The 14281-nt window shown below is 46.7% G+C and overlaps 1 long non-coding RNA gene across 2 annotated transcripts in view; it reads left to right on the plus strand.

Annotated features, from left to right (window-relative positions):
• Window positions 1-14281, plus strand: part of LOC110555412 (uncharacterized) — a 51149-nt gene that overhangs the window by 16021 nt on the left and 20847 nt on the right. The window lies entirely within an intron of this gene.

The raw sequence follows: 14281 nt of genomic DNA on the forward strand, positions 1-14281 counted from the left end.
TTCCACATGACCTAGGCTTCATTCCTAACACCTGCACTGGAAACTACCTGTAGTCCCAGTTTCAGGGCATTCAGTGTCCTCTTCTGCCCTTCATGGGCGCTGCACTTACAGGCACCATAAGCCGCTCAGGTCCTCATCTACATGCCTGACTCAGCTTGTAGTTCTCCCAGAGGACCTGAGTTTGGTGGCCGGCACCCGTGACTGTCTGTGACTCTGTCTCCAGGGGATCTGATGCCCTCTTCTGGTTCCCTTGGGCACTTGCACACATGTGGCATACACACACTCTCTCCCTCACACATGCACACAGATCTTTAGCCTACCTCCTTCCTTTCTACTGTAGCCACTGTCTTCCAGTCATCCCCCCAAACAACAAACACAAAGGGAAACAGGAGGAGCAACTGCCATATATTTTTGGGCCCTTCAAGAAACCTGAAGTTATTTCTTTGGGCACATATATGCCAATGGAGAAGGTTAATATTGTAAGCATTAAGGGAATGCGTACTGTTCGCAGAGGAACACCTCAGGGGAGTTACTGTGGCAAAACTGAAAGGCTCTGCAGTGTCACCCAGCAAGCCTTTGACATTACTGCAAACAAATAACTCAAGGGCAAGCTTTTCTCTAAGAGAATTAATTCATTAATGCGTGTATAGAACATATTAAGCATCTGAAGAGCAGAGATAATTCCTGAAGCCCATGAAGGACAGTGATCAAAGACACGGAAGTAAAGAGAGAGGTACCTGGCTTCAGTTGAAAAACTGGCCTGCCCCTCCCAGAGAAACACATTCTCTGAGACCTAAGGGAAGAGGCCTGTGCTGCAGAGCCCATTGCCTGTGAACTCATGGCTTAACGCACAAAGAGAGAGAAAGAGAGAGACAGTGAGAGAGAAGAAGATTGCATGGGAGATGCACATCCACAAGCACCCCCAACACCCTCTGGAGAGATGACCTTCAAATAAAGAGAAGATGGTTTGTAGACTGATGTCACTGAGCAAGTCCATTGCCTTTGAATTCCAGGTGTGATTTGTAGCTTAATTGTAAGAAACGGTGGGGTGTGTGTGTGTGTGTGTGTGTGTGTGTGTGTGCGTGCAGTAGAGGAATGGGTAGAGGTATGTGCTGCCTCGCTGCCTATGCCTGCCACATCCTAGCCTGGATCTGTATAGAGAGAATGATGTTTGTCCCCACCCTGAAGAGCTTGGTCCCCGGTGGGGACATCTGTGCTACCATCGGGAACTTGGTGCGGAGGAATATGTCAGCTTTGGGATGCCGAATGCTCCGCCTCCTGGGCACGAGATATAACGCATAGAAGAAATAGAGCCCCTACTCCTGGTTGAAGCCCAGATACGAGCCAGTCTCCAATATCCTGCTCAAGCCCAAGGGGTCTGGCTAGGTTCTGTTTACAGGGCGAGGGTCCAAGCAGGCCTTGACATGTGTCAGTTTGCTGCAAAGCTCAGCTGTGTATACATGTTACATGCCAGCCAGAGGCCTGGCAATCCACTTGGTGGGTCAGAGGGCTTACATTGTGTGTTGGCTGGTTTTAAATTGTCACCTAGCCACACCTAGAATCACTGAGGATTCTCAGCCGAGGAATCGTTTAGCTCAGGTTGGCCTGTAGGTGTGCCTGTGGGGAGGGTGTTGGTTGTTAATTGATGTACACCCCTCAGCAGTGGTGAGGCCACCTCTAGGCTGAGCCTTGAACTGGAAGGGAAGGCGGGAACATAGCCCCGCCCAGGGCTTGCACATTGGCATATTGTGGAACTGTGTTTATTTATTTGTTTGTTTTGTCTACGTTTCTTACATGTAGTTGGAGGTTGGGAAGGTTTGTCTCCCTTTGTTCTTGGCTTGTTCCCACGTCAGTCTTGATGCTTCTGGAAGCCTCCGCTCTGTCCCACTCTCCCACATCTCCCTTCTGGTCAGACTGAGGAGTGCTGCAGTGTCTCTACAAGTCCCCCAGGCATGAGGAGAAGGAGAAGTGTGCTGGCTCTGCCTCTTATACGGTCCATGGAAACACAAACATTAATTTGTTTGCTCTCAACTTTAAATACAGTCCTTCCACAAAGGGATTCTTTGTGAGGAATTGCTTCATAGTCGCTGTTCAATCAAGAGAGGCAAACTGAGCCCCCTTGAGCAAATCCCCTGAGAGATTGCCTTCATTTTCTTATCGGAACAACTGGCTTCAATAAGATCTTTTCATTTTCATTTCACAGAACGAGCTTCTTTTGTCTCTATTTGTCTCTGATTTTGAATTGCTTACTCAATAACCACAGAACAAGTTCATTGAGATAGGTAACTCTTACTTTTGACATTCTCTAAAGAAAAATCATCGAACCAGTTGGCTCTGTGCAATTGTTAACTCTTATCTACATGTAAACACATATTATGTCTAAGAGGGTTCATTTAGTTGTTCTAAACAGGGTTTCATGTAGTCCAGGCTCCAAACTTTCCATACATAGGCATGAATGATCTTGGGCTTCTGGTCTTCTTGCTCCTCCTCCCACGTACTCAGCTCCTCTCTGCTTTATGTTCAGTGCCTATATTTGTGGTGGGTCTTCCCATCTCAAGTAACTCAATCTAGAAGCCCCCTCACAGACGCGCCCAGAGGGCTGTGTCCATGATGATTCTAACTCTCATCAAGCTGACAGAGATTAACCATCGCAGAAGCCATGGTTGAGACCCTGGCTCTGGCCACAGCCTTCTAAAGGAGCAGCATCTGATGGCTACGGGAGCCCTTTGTGCCTGAGGTGCTTCTAGGCAGCTGACTCTGGGCTGGTGTCAGGGCCATCAATTAGGCAGAAGGAGAGAGGAATCGAAGAGACAGTGATGAGGTCAGTAATTACACACCACAGTACAGCTGACCCCAAGAGCAGGTGGTGACGGGAGAGAGTGACATTTCGGCCTCCATCACTTGGGATTCATCTTTACGCCTGTGTTTAGGCCTGAGGGGAGCTCACTGCAAGAGGCTGCCCTGCACTGTTTTGTTAGCAATAAGGATAAAACCGGGAGTGGTGGTTCTGCTTGCGTATAACCCCAACACTCAGGAGGCGGAGGCAGGAGGATCAGCAGTTCAAGGCCAGCCTGAGATACATGAGCTTGTGTGTGAGCTGTGAATCGCTTATTTTAGAAGCAGAAGAAACCAGCCTTAATTCTAAGCACCCGTGTAAGAAGGTCCAACTATGGAGATGCTGGCAGGCTTAGCGGCCAACCTAACCTACTTGGGGAGTTTCAGCCCAATGAGGACCTGTCTCCAAAAATAGGGCAGATGGCACTTGAGATGGCAGCTGAGGTTGACAGCTGGCCTCCACAAGTGCACACACACACATGCACATGTGTAATCACACACGTAGATATGCATACATATGTACAGAATTGCTGTTATCATTGAAACTGGTGATCTATAATATACAATTGCATGCATTATATTATACATTTACTCCTTCCATAACACTGGCTCTTTATTAAGTCCCTTACAGTGATCTCCTCTTTATTTTGAAATTTATTTTTATCATTTTAAATTGTGCGTGCATGCATGCACGTGTGCGCGTGTGCGTGTGTGTGTGTGTGTGTGTGCGTGTGTGTGTGTGTGTGTGTGTGTGTGTGATGTGTTGGGGGATGTATGAGTACAGGCACCTGCAGAGAGCAGGTTGTTGGGCTGGGTCCTCTGCAGCTGGAGTTACAGGCTGTTTGGGAGCTGCCTGTGCTCTTGACCACCGAGACATGGCTCCAGCCCCTCACTTATTTATTCACTTGGGTGGGCACGCACATGCCAGGGCGTGGTGCTCACTGGACAGCTTGGACTTGGTTCTCTCTTCCTCCGTGCAGGTCGCAGGGACGGAGCTCAGCTCAGTAGGCCTGGCCACGGTCTTACGCAGTGAGCTATCTTGTTGGCCCATGGTTCTTTCCTACGAACCCTCTATAGAGTTGGGATTCTCATAGTAGCACCACCACTGCGTGTAAATACTATCTGATAATGTTTAAAAGAAGCTTGCTCTGGCAACTTTGAGGCAAATGCTCTCATCCTACCCAACCCAGGCACATTGGTGGGAAGAGGTTTTGTTGCTTTTGTTTAAAACAGTAAGAAATGAAAGCTTTCAGCATGATAATTGACACCTTGGGAGTTTGAGGAGGAGCAGGCTAGGAGGAGGAGCAGGCTAGGAGCCCCCAAATGAAATAAACTGTAGCAGCTCACGGGCTGAGTATCCTCCACCTCTCCTAGTCCTTCTAGCAATTTTCAGTTTCCCTCTGAGAGAAGCTGCGGTTCCCATCTGCCTGCTCCGTGTCTGAGTGTCTCCTCAGGGAGCTCCCTTTCACCTGGGGTCCTGTGTGGTGTGAGAGGACTCAGGAGCTGTGCTGGGTACCTCATCCCCAAGTGTCCGGTAGGGACCGGTAGGGAGCCAGCCAGATACTTCCCATGCTCACAGTTCTCCATGAGAGCCTGATGCCTGGGGGACACTGAGTTCTTGGGAGAAGCTGAAAATTATGTTCTGATTTAACCAAAGTTATAAAAGTGTCATTGGACTTTAAACCCTGGCATTCATATTCCTGAGCAGTTTTTCTTCTCTCTCTCTCTCTCTGACTCTTCTTTAATGTCCAAAGTCTTGAGGTAAGGTTTCAACTGAAAAAGAGCAAATTTCCCAGACTGCTAAGGTGCCAATTATCCGCCCCTTCATGCTAACCGCTTTCATTTCTTCCCTCTGGTTTATACAAAAGCAATGAGCTTTTCTTTTCAATATGCTATGGATGGCTGGGCTGGAGAAGGGACTTCCATTCCCAGCAAAGCAGCCTGATCAGACGTCTTTTTCTTTAAATTAACATTTATCAACCATACACAAGAGTGTCTGTTTTTGTACATTTATATAATGCATTTTGATCATACCCCATTACTCTCTGGTGTCTCCTTCCTACTCCTGTTGTTGGCTGAACCCCATTTCTCTTCTCAGCTAGTGTCCCCTTCTATTTTTTATTTTTTTTATTTTTTTGCAACCCAGTGACTTTAATTAAAATGATGCAGAGAAGCAAGGGCAACTTGCCAGTGGCTGTACCACTAAAGAAAATGCCGCTCGCTAGATCACACATGGCAGCAAGCAGAAGTTAAGGGAGGGGGTGTAAGCAAATTGACTTTTTTTTTTTTTTTTTTTCAGGAAAGCTGGCTATTCCTTAAGATGTGTTAGAGATTCTGTCAGCCAGAACATTCCTCTCCTTTTGACCTTATTTACAGATTTTATGAGTAACACATCCTCACAGCATTGATGTATGGTCCCTGGAGCAATCAATTTCTTGGAAGTGTCTCTACCTGCTCAGGATGCTGGTCATGCACTCCCCAACACGGAGCGTCAGCAACAAGGCTGCACACAGGCTGGAAGGCACAGGGATATTTTCTAAAGAATGCTCATCTCCTTTGGAAATAAGGCAATTTGGCTTTCTACCTGGGCTCTGAATGAGATAATGCTCCAGGCTGGGGAGACAGGGAATGAAAGCAGCAATTGTGAAGTGTTGCTGGCAGGCTTTTCGTTTTTCCACCGAGCCAGGAATATATTTATCTGCATTGTCCAAGTGCCGGTGTTGTTTGCAAGGAAGAAGGGAAGCTTAGTCCGTTCTCCTGGCTGGGGAAATACCTCCCCTCATCGGGAGTCCAAAAATAGTTAGAGGGCCCAAATCAGTCCACACTCACTGCTGCTGGCGTGTGTGCTCCTGCAGGTATGCATTTACAAGTACGTGCGCATGCATGTGGAGGTCAGAGGTCAATGTGGGGTGTCTTCCTCATTACTCTTCACACTGTTTACTTATTTATTTGTTTGAGTATGTGTGTGACATAACCGTGTATGTTTGTTCATAGGTATGTGAGTGCATGTGAATATACGGACACACACACGCACAGGCACACCCACCCACATGCATGTGTCCGGCGGTCTGAAGCTGACTTCAAATGACCTTACTCGTACTCTGCTTTATTTATTTATTGAGGCAAGGTCTCTCTCTGAATCCACTCTCTAGCTAGCCAGCTTGCTCCAGGTATCACCTTTCTCACTTCTGGGGTGCTGGCATTGCTTGCGCCCACCATGTCATTTCCTCTCTGCGGTGATGAGTCTTGGCTGGCAGGCTTAAGCTTAAAGCTGAGATCTCCATTGCTCCCAGAACACCACTCACACGGGCTGGAAAGGGAACAAGAAGGAACCTGAAATCTTCTCTTGTGCTTTCAGCCAGACTAGCCCAGCCTTTTCAAGTGGAGGTATTTATTAGGAAGAATGTAATTGGAAGGAAAACACAAACTCAAAAGGCAAGGGACTTCCGAGATGGCAGCAAGGCTGAGATCTCAGCTCAGAGCTCGCAAACTCTCGGCGGCCAGATAGCAGCCCTCTACACTTACCAACAGTCAACCAAGCCGTGGCAGGTGACAGTTGCTGCTGCTGCAGAGGCCTCTCAGATGGCCAGGCCCCGCAACCTTCTTCAACACCTCATTAAAGCAATTTCAGAATCAATTCCAGATTTGACAAGCCGTCAGTACATTGTTGCTGCTTGATGATGGGGGTGACACGTTAACAGCAATTAGACTTCCGCACGCACACGTGGGAGCCCGCTCAGCATAGTCTTTATTAGAAGAGTCTAAAATGCGTTATTATAATCATCTAACCTGGGGTCATGGACACATGCTCTGTGATCTCTGCTTCTGTCACAGTCGCCTCAGTGAAATCCCATCTATTGTCCATAGAGATTAAAAGGAAGTGCTAACCCCAGATGCGATATTGGAAAATCAAAGGTCAGAGCACAGCTCATGGTAGCCTCCATGTTTTTTAATACAAGTGATGGAAGCAATCAGATTAGCATGAAGGGATATTGCTTCTTCTAACAGATGGAGTGGGATTCTTATGCAAATGAGGAGGATAGGCTAAATAATTTGTTGGTGACATTCTGGGGCCAGCAGTGGGATGTTCTTTCTGGGGCTGGTTAGCACTCAGAGAAGGTGATAGGAAGAGAGTGTACTTCCATTGAGCAACCCTTCATATTATGGAAGGTTCTTCCTTTAAGTTTTTCCTTCTTTGTGTGTGTGCTCGCATGTGAAGGCCAGAGGACAATCTCAGTTGTTCCTCGGCATCATCTACCTTGGTTTTAGACACCAAGTCTCTCCTTGGTCTGAAACTCACAAGTTAGTTAGTTGGATGGCTAGTGGGCTACAGGGGACACCCCTGTCTCTGCCTCCCCAAAGATGGGGTTGTAAGCATGCAATGTCAATGTTAGAGTTTTTTAGCATACAGTTTGGAGATTGAACTCACGTCCTCATGATTGCACAGCAAACATTTCTGTGAGTGAGCCATCTCCGCAGGCCCTGCTCCCTTCACTGAAATCAGTCTTCTATTTGGAATGGCTCTCTCTGTAGCCATCTCTGCTTTGGTAATGCGATGCTTAGCAGGAGCTGCTGCAAAAGTATAACGTCATCTGCTTCTCTCAAGACTCATTCAACCAAATGACATCCACGCAAGCCTCAGCTCTCGCTGCCTCCCACCCCCCTCCCTCATGCATTTCTGGGCTCTCCTGAAGAGTCTCTGGTGATTTTGACCAGGTCTCTACTGGTCATCTGTTCTGGTTTCTATTTGGATGGTTACCATTGCGTTTCTGGTACGAAAGGGAGAACCTAGGCCTTGAGCACACAAAGCAGTAGCTCAGTCCCTAAGCTGCGTCTCAGCATGAGATGTGGGCTGTGTGTATGGCAGGCAAGTGTTTGACTACCGAGACACGCCTGCAGCCTTAGATGGCTACCATTTTTGAGTAGCTTGATGCCCAGTGACCAGTGTGAGTGATTACTCATATCTTATAACTAGCCTTCTAGTGAGGACCCATTTTTTTTAAAGATTAATTTACTTTCTTCTTCTTCTTCTTCTTCTTCTTCTTCTTCTTCTTCTTCTTCTTCTTCTTCTTCTTCTTTTACTTTATGTGTCTAGGTGCTTTGCCTGCAGGCATGTATGTATACCACATGCGTGTCTGGTGCTTATAGAGGTGAATAGAGGGTGTAGGAGTCTCTGGAACTGCTGTTACAGATGGTGGTAATCCCTAGTTCACCACATGGGTGCTGGGACTCAAACCTGGCTCTTCTACAAGAACAAGCGTATTAATCACTGAGCCATCTCTCTAGCCTCATGAAACCGTTTCTTAAAATTCCAGTTTTGATGATAGGGAGACAACAGGGCATCTAGCGTTAGTTAGTTGCTCTGGGCCTCCTAGCTGGAAGGCGGACTGTTTGGGATCCCTCCTGGCTAACCATTACGCTATACCATCTTTTCAACACAAACTGGTGTCTATGCAGTGGGGATATCTTACATCCAAAAGTTGTGAACTCTTCAAGAATGAAGAGTTCTTCACTGAAGATGAATTCTTCAGTAAAATGAATTCAAAGCCATAAATTTCTTAAGAGTAAATGTAGCCAGGCATGGTAGTGCACACCTGTAATCTCAGCCCTCTGGGGCAGAAGCTGGTGGATCTCTGTGAGTTCGAGGCCAGCCTGGTCTACAAAGTAAGTCCAGGACAGCCAAGGCTACATAGAGAAACCCTGTCTCAAAAAAAAAAAAAAAAAAAAAAGCGTCAATGTTAGCTGAAAAGAATGAGTTGCCTGTTCAAGGTTACATCTTATTTCATATCCCAAGGATTACGGATTTGCAGACATTGATTGGAATATTTACTTTTTACTTATCATTCCTACTATCGTGCTTATTTGTGTCTGGTATATGTGTGAGTGTGCCATCGTGTGCATTACTGGAGGTCAACCTCCAGAAATTCTAGAAATTGAACTCAGGTTCTCGGACTCACACGAATAGCACTTTTACCTGATGAGCCATCTCAGCTGCCCTGATGAGTCTATTGAAAAGGGGAAGGAGGCCTGGCAGGATGGCTCAGTGGGTAAAGGTGCTTGTAGCACAGTCTGGCCAGTTGGATTTTATCCTAAATAAAAGTGGAAGGTTATCACCGCTTCATGAAGTTGCCTTTGACCTCCGTAGACATGGCATGGCATACATGTCGTCCCTCCATATCACAAAATGAATGGATGTTTCAAAAGAGAGTACACACTTAGAAAGAAAAGTAGAAATAGCTTTCAACCCGGTTACCAGTGCTGACCTTCTTCCTGCTTCTCTACAATGCTTCTCAGCGCTGACATACTTAGCACATTTGCCTAGCTCTCTCACCAGGAAATAGATGCACGAAGGTAGGAATATTTTTAACACTGTGCTTCAAAAGTCAGTTATAACAGCGCCCTGCTAAACTGTAGTCTACATAGTTGAATCAGTGAAAGAGTTTCTCAGGCCTAAATGTGACAAATGAAGCACTTTCATCTTGGTGGAGGAATGTAGCCACTGACTTACGGTGCCAGTGGTGGGGAAAGCAGGTTTCAAGGCTGGACAGGCCTTCAGGACTCACTTAGGGTCACTTGCCATTTGTAGAACATGTCACTTTGGTCATATAAAACTAAAACTCTTTAGCCGGAGTCATCTCAGCTTCTTTGCCAAGTGCTTAGCGTGACAGGACCTGGGGCTGTCTTTTCCCGTTCAGCTTTTGTCAAGGCCTTTCCCCCCTCCCCCAGGCTGCTGTTGTTCCTCAGTTCCCCTTTGGGCTGCTTCCTGATTGGCTGGCTACAGGGCTTTAGAGGGTCCCTGTTGTTTTAGGGAAAAGGTATGTGGTGGGGAAGGGAATTTGGCTAGCTGTGGCTTTTGAAACAGTTGGAGTCTGGTTCTTTAATGACTTCCTTTAAGCATTTGTTTCTAAAACCAGGGCATCAAAGCCAAGCACCATTTGAAATACCTCAGGTCTTCATCTAGTTGGAAAAACCTGGTGCACACCCTCAAGACACCATTTGTTACCTTCACTGGGTTCAGATAAGAAGGAAGTGGCCTTTTGGGGAGATAAACTGGCAAATATACAGATGGTGTGCTTAGGACTTATGTTTTGTTTGTTTATTGATTAAATGTAGTTTTACTGTAAAGTTCTAAACAGTGACATGGACAATTAAATGTAAGTTAAGGTGCACTTTCATTGTCTAAAAAGAGTTTTATTAGCATATATTAATGGTACATAATAATGGTTTTCATTATGATCAGTGGATATCAATGGAGATTATTCTTTTTTTTTGGTTTTGAGACACCCTCGGCTCACCTTTTGTTTATGTATCTCAGGCTGACCTTGAAGTGCAGATCCTTCTGTCTCTACCGAAGCTGGGATTACAGGTATGTGACCCTGTAAATTAGTGTGTATTGCCGAGGATAGAATCCAGGGTTTCTGCAAGCTAAGCAGGCACTTTAGCCATCCCCAACCCTCGACTGAGATTTTTCTAGGGCTGAATTTAACTTTGAAAGTAAATGACCGACCGAGAAAGACTCAAAGATAACAAGGCAATTAAGCTATAAGTGTTTACCATCTGATTTTCCCACCTTCTCTATGGTATTCGCCTAGCAATTAAACAATCAATAGTTATCCTGTAAGTGGAGAGTGAACCCATGAAATTCGTGACCTGGAAAATGAACCATTACATGAGTGGAAGTGTTCAATGGTCTGGAAATGATTGGAGCCATCAAGTGCACAATCCTGGCAGGTGAGGCTGCTTCCTCCCTTGACACATTTGTGGACATTCCGCTCTGGGATCACAGGGTAAGTCTCCAGACTGGGACTCCGCCCCACGTGCAGGACGTTCTGCCTGGGGGCCGGGGACCTCGGCGGCAGCAAGGCCTTCAGGCTGTGGGCTAAGGTCTACTCAGGGAAGCTTCTGTAACTGTGGCTGTGGAAGGAACCTCGCTTGGTAACGTGCTTGCCATCCAAGAGCGGGAACCCGAGGCTGAAGTTCAGTCAGTAGCCCTGTATAAGGCTGGATGCCACAGTAGGTACTTATAATCCCTGTACTGGGGAGACAGGGGCAGGTAGCTCAGTGGGACTCACTGGCCAGCCAACATAAAATACTTGGACAACCTGGGTTCCTGGTGAGAGACTCTGGCTTAAGAAACCAGGTGGAATTGGCAGATCTTAACCAAAATCTGTCTAGATGCAATTTCCGCACAGGCCTCTGACTACTGGGCACATCAATACATAAAAGTCAGGAGTTGCTTCAATAAATGAGCATGAAGATTGAATTAAAAAAAAAAAAGGAACGTAAAGACAGTTAAAGATAAAGAAACACAAAGATTCAATTAAAAAACTAAAGGAACATGAAGATTTAATAATAAAGAAAATCTCAAGGTAGCTAGCTCTTGAGAAGTGACACCTCAGCCTTCACATGCATGCTTACAAATGATGCACATGTGTGTGCCCACAGAACCGCTACAGGCAGCTGCATGACCGTGGACACGCACTGACACGGCTATACCTGCACAAATGTGTACACACACACAAGTCCGCAATTTATTTCTAGGATGGGTCACTAAATGCTGACAAGTGTGTTGGGTGGTCAGCTGAGCAGGCTGCGCTTGGCAAAGATGGATGTGCACCCTCATGACCTTTCAGAGAGAAGCTTCAGAAGAGACACATGTTTGTGCCTAGGCTTGGGGAACTGGAGGATGCCTGCCCCTCCAACGTTACGGCAGACAGACTTCCCAGCAGAAGGCAGCTCCTGCTTATCCCTACAGGCTTTTCAAAAGTAGATAGTTAGGGACTGTAGGATGGCTCAGCAGGGTCATGTCTATTTCCATTCTTCAAGAGCTTGTGTTTTTATGGAGATTCAGGATGGACTGGAAGCACCTAATGGGAAGAGGAGGGGTTAAGTTTAGCCTCAGATGCTTGCTGGGGGTGGGGCAGCAGCAGAGGTGAGGCTTGGGTATCCCTCCTCAGGTACTACTCACCTTGTCTCCCGAGATAAATCCTCTTGTATCTGCAGCTTGCTGCTTGGCTGGGTGCTAGAGAGAGCCCAGGAGCCTCTTATGGCCACTTTCCTGGTGCTGGAATTACAAAAGCACAAGACCACGCTGGGCTTTTAACAAGGGTAGAGGGTTGGGCTCAGGTTCTTACAGTTCAGGCTTTACTGACTGAACCATTGCCCAGCCCCTCTCAGAAGACACAGATCCAGTTCTTCTGCACTTGAGGATGTGGTCAGCATGTGCTTCTTTGAGCAGGGACAGCTCTCAGAAGAGAAAGAGTGGGCAGGCTTTGGAGGGGCAGGTTGAAGGTCCTGGACCTCGTGTGTTTATATTCTGCTACCTTCCTACCAAAGAGGAATAACAAAACCTCCGGAAGGTGGTAGTAATGTTTATGAAGAGCTGGCTCGGCAGGGAAGAGCTTGCTGAACAGACATGAGGATCTGGGCCTGACACCCTGTCTCCTCCCTGGCACTGACTTTGCAAGCATGCACCATCACACTGTTTGTTTGTTGTTTTGTTTGCTTGCTTGCTTTTGTTTTTGTTTTGTACGTGGATTCTGGACGTTGAACTCAGTTCTTCATGCTTGCACAGCAAGCTCTAGTCTGACCAAGTCATTTTCCCAGTCTGTAAATTTTTAATTTGTTTGAATTTTTACGGGATCAACAAATGCCCACAAGTGACTTTGCAATCATGGTGTCATAAATGAACACTGTGTTGGCACATTTCATTTATTTGGTGCCTTTACATCTTTAAAGTACCTTGAATACAGTCTTTTCTCAAAAAGTAGCTATGCAGAGATTACTAACGCTGTTTTAAAGATGAGGCCACGGAAACTCAGGTCAGTTAGCAAGATGGTATGACTTGCAGATAAGAGCTGCTTCCCCCGCCCCGTCCTGTTTCATCTTTCTTCAGGAGATTGAGATGTGTCAATGCTGTTGTGGGGCTGTGTTTGTAAGAAGACTACAAGGAAGCCTTCGGGGCTCCTGACTGACAGGCATATCACTCAGTCCCCAGTGCGGAAATCCCCCTGCTCCACAGCCACCAGCCACTGCTGCTCACTCCCCGAGAAGTTCTGACTGTGAGTCTACAGTGGGGTAGGAAAAACCTCAGGTCCGAATTTTCAGATAATGATAGTGGCCACAGAATCTCCCAGAGATAGTTGATGAACCTTTATCAAATCTTCTCTGACTGTGTGGGCAGCTGGGTTTCACCAGGAGGGCACTGAAAGTAAAACCCTCCGAGAGTCCAAATCCAGAGCCAGGAGATCTGCATGCTTCCCCCAGCCTCTCGATGGCTGCATAGCCCTTTCTCTCTGACATGTAAGGTATCTCTGGGATATGTTCCTGAAAACTGCAGACAGCCGTGGCTTCTAAACTTCAGCCAAATTCTCTGCAAAGGCTAATCTGAAGAGGATCCCCAAGGTTCCAGAAACACAGGTCAGAAACTCAGGGGCATTGCCAGTAGGATCGCTTGCTTTTCTGAGTGATTTTTGCAATTTATACCAAGAAATAAAGGAAGATTGTAGTTTTAAAAACTGGATGGGAGAAAACAAATGTCTGTTTTATTTTATTTTTATTGATCAGTGAGTCCCTGTTTTCCAGAAGTTACTGACCCTTTCTGGTTTCATGAACTTAAAATAAAAAGAGGAGGAGGAGTGTGTTCAGTCAGTAAAGTGTTACCCACACTGCATGAGGAGCTGTGTTCAATGTGCCAGCACTCATGTTAAAACAAAAGGCTAGAGGTCATGGCACACGCCAGGCCTGTAACCTCAGCACTGTAGAGCTGGAGTCAGGAGGACCCCTGAGCACTACTGTGGCCAGTCAGTCTATCCAGAGCCAAACCAGCAGCTCCAGGTTCAGCCAAACCAGCAGCTCCAGGTGCAGCCAAACACCCTGTTTCAAGACATCTAAGGTAGAGAGTGATTGAGCAGACACCTGGTGCCAACCTTTGGCTTCCACATACCTGTACGCTCATGTGCACACACATGAAGGTGTACACACACATGCACAAATGCAAGCAAGAAAGCAAGGGAGAAAAAATCAAAGAAAGCGAAAAGGAAGGAGAAAGAGAGGGGAAAGTTGCTCTCCTTTGCCTGCAGAGTAGACTGCTGGGAGCTAGGCTCAAGCCATGACTGGGAGAGCCTAGCCAGATGGCTTCGTAAACACAGTGCCCGGGCAGCACAGGATTGGCTGTTCCGTCAAGATGAACTGCACAGGCCTGAAGCTGGGTATCTCCTGATACCCAGGGGGAAGCCGCAAGTGTGACTCTGTGCTTACGAAGAGTTGCATGCAGAGTATCTTGTCTCGGGCTGTTGGCCCCTGCAGAAGACCTCATGACATACGTTTCAAGTTCCCATAAAAGTCAGGTAGATACATCCTGTTTTCTTTTTTCCAGCCTCTCAAGAGTAGTATTCAATACTTGAGAAAACCTCAAAGCTTTAAGCTGGCACCAGCCAGCCCAGTT

Source organism: Meriones unguiculatus, chromosome 18 (assembly GCF_030254825.1).
Source record: "Meriones unguiculatus strain TT.TT164.6M chromosome 18, Bangor_MerUng_6.1, whole genome shotgun sequence".
In the NCBI taxonomy this organism is placed as follows: domain Eukaryota; kingdom Metazoa; phylum Chordata; class Mammalia; order Rodentia; family Muridae; genus Meriones; species Meriones unguiculatus.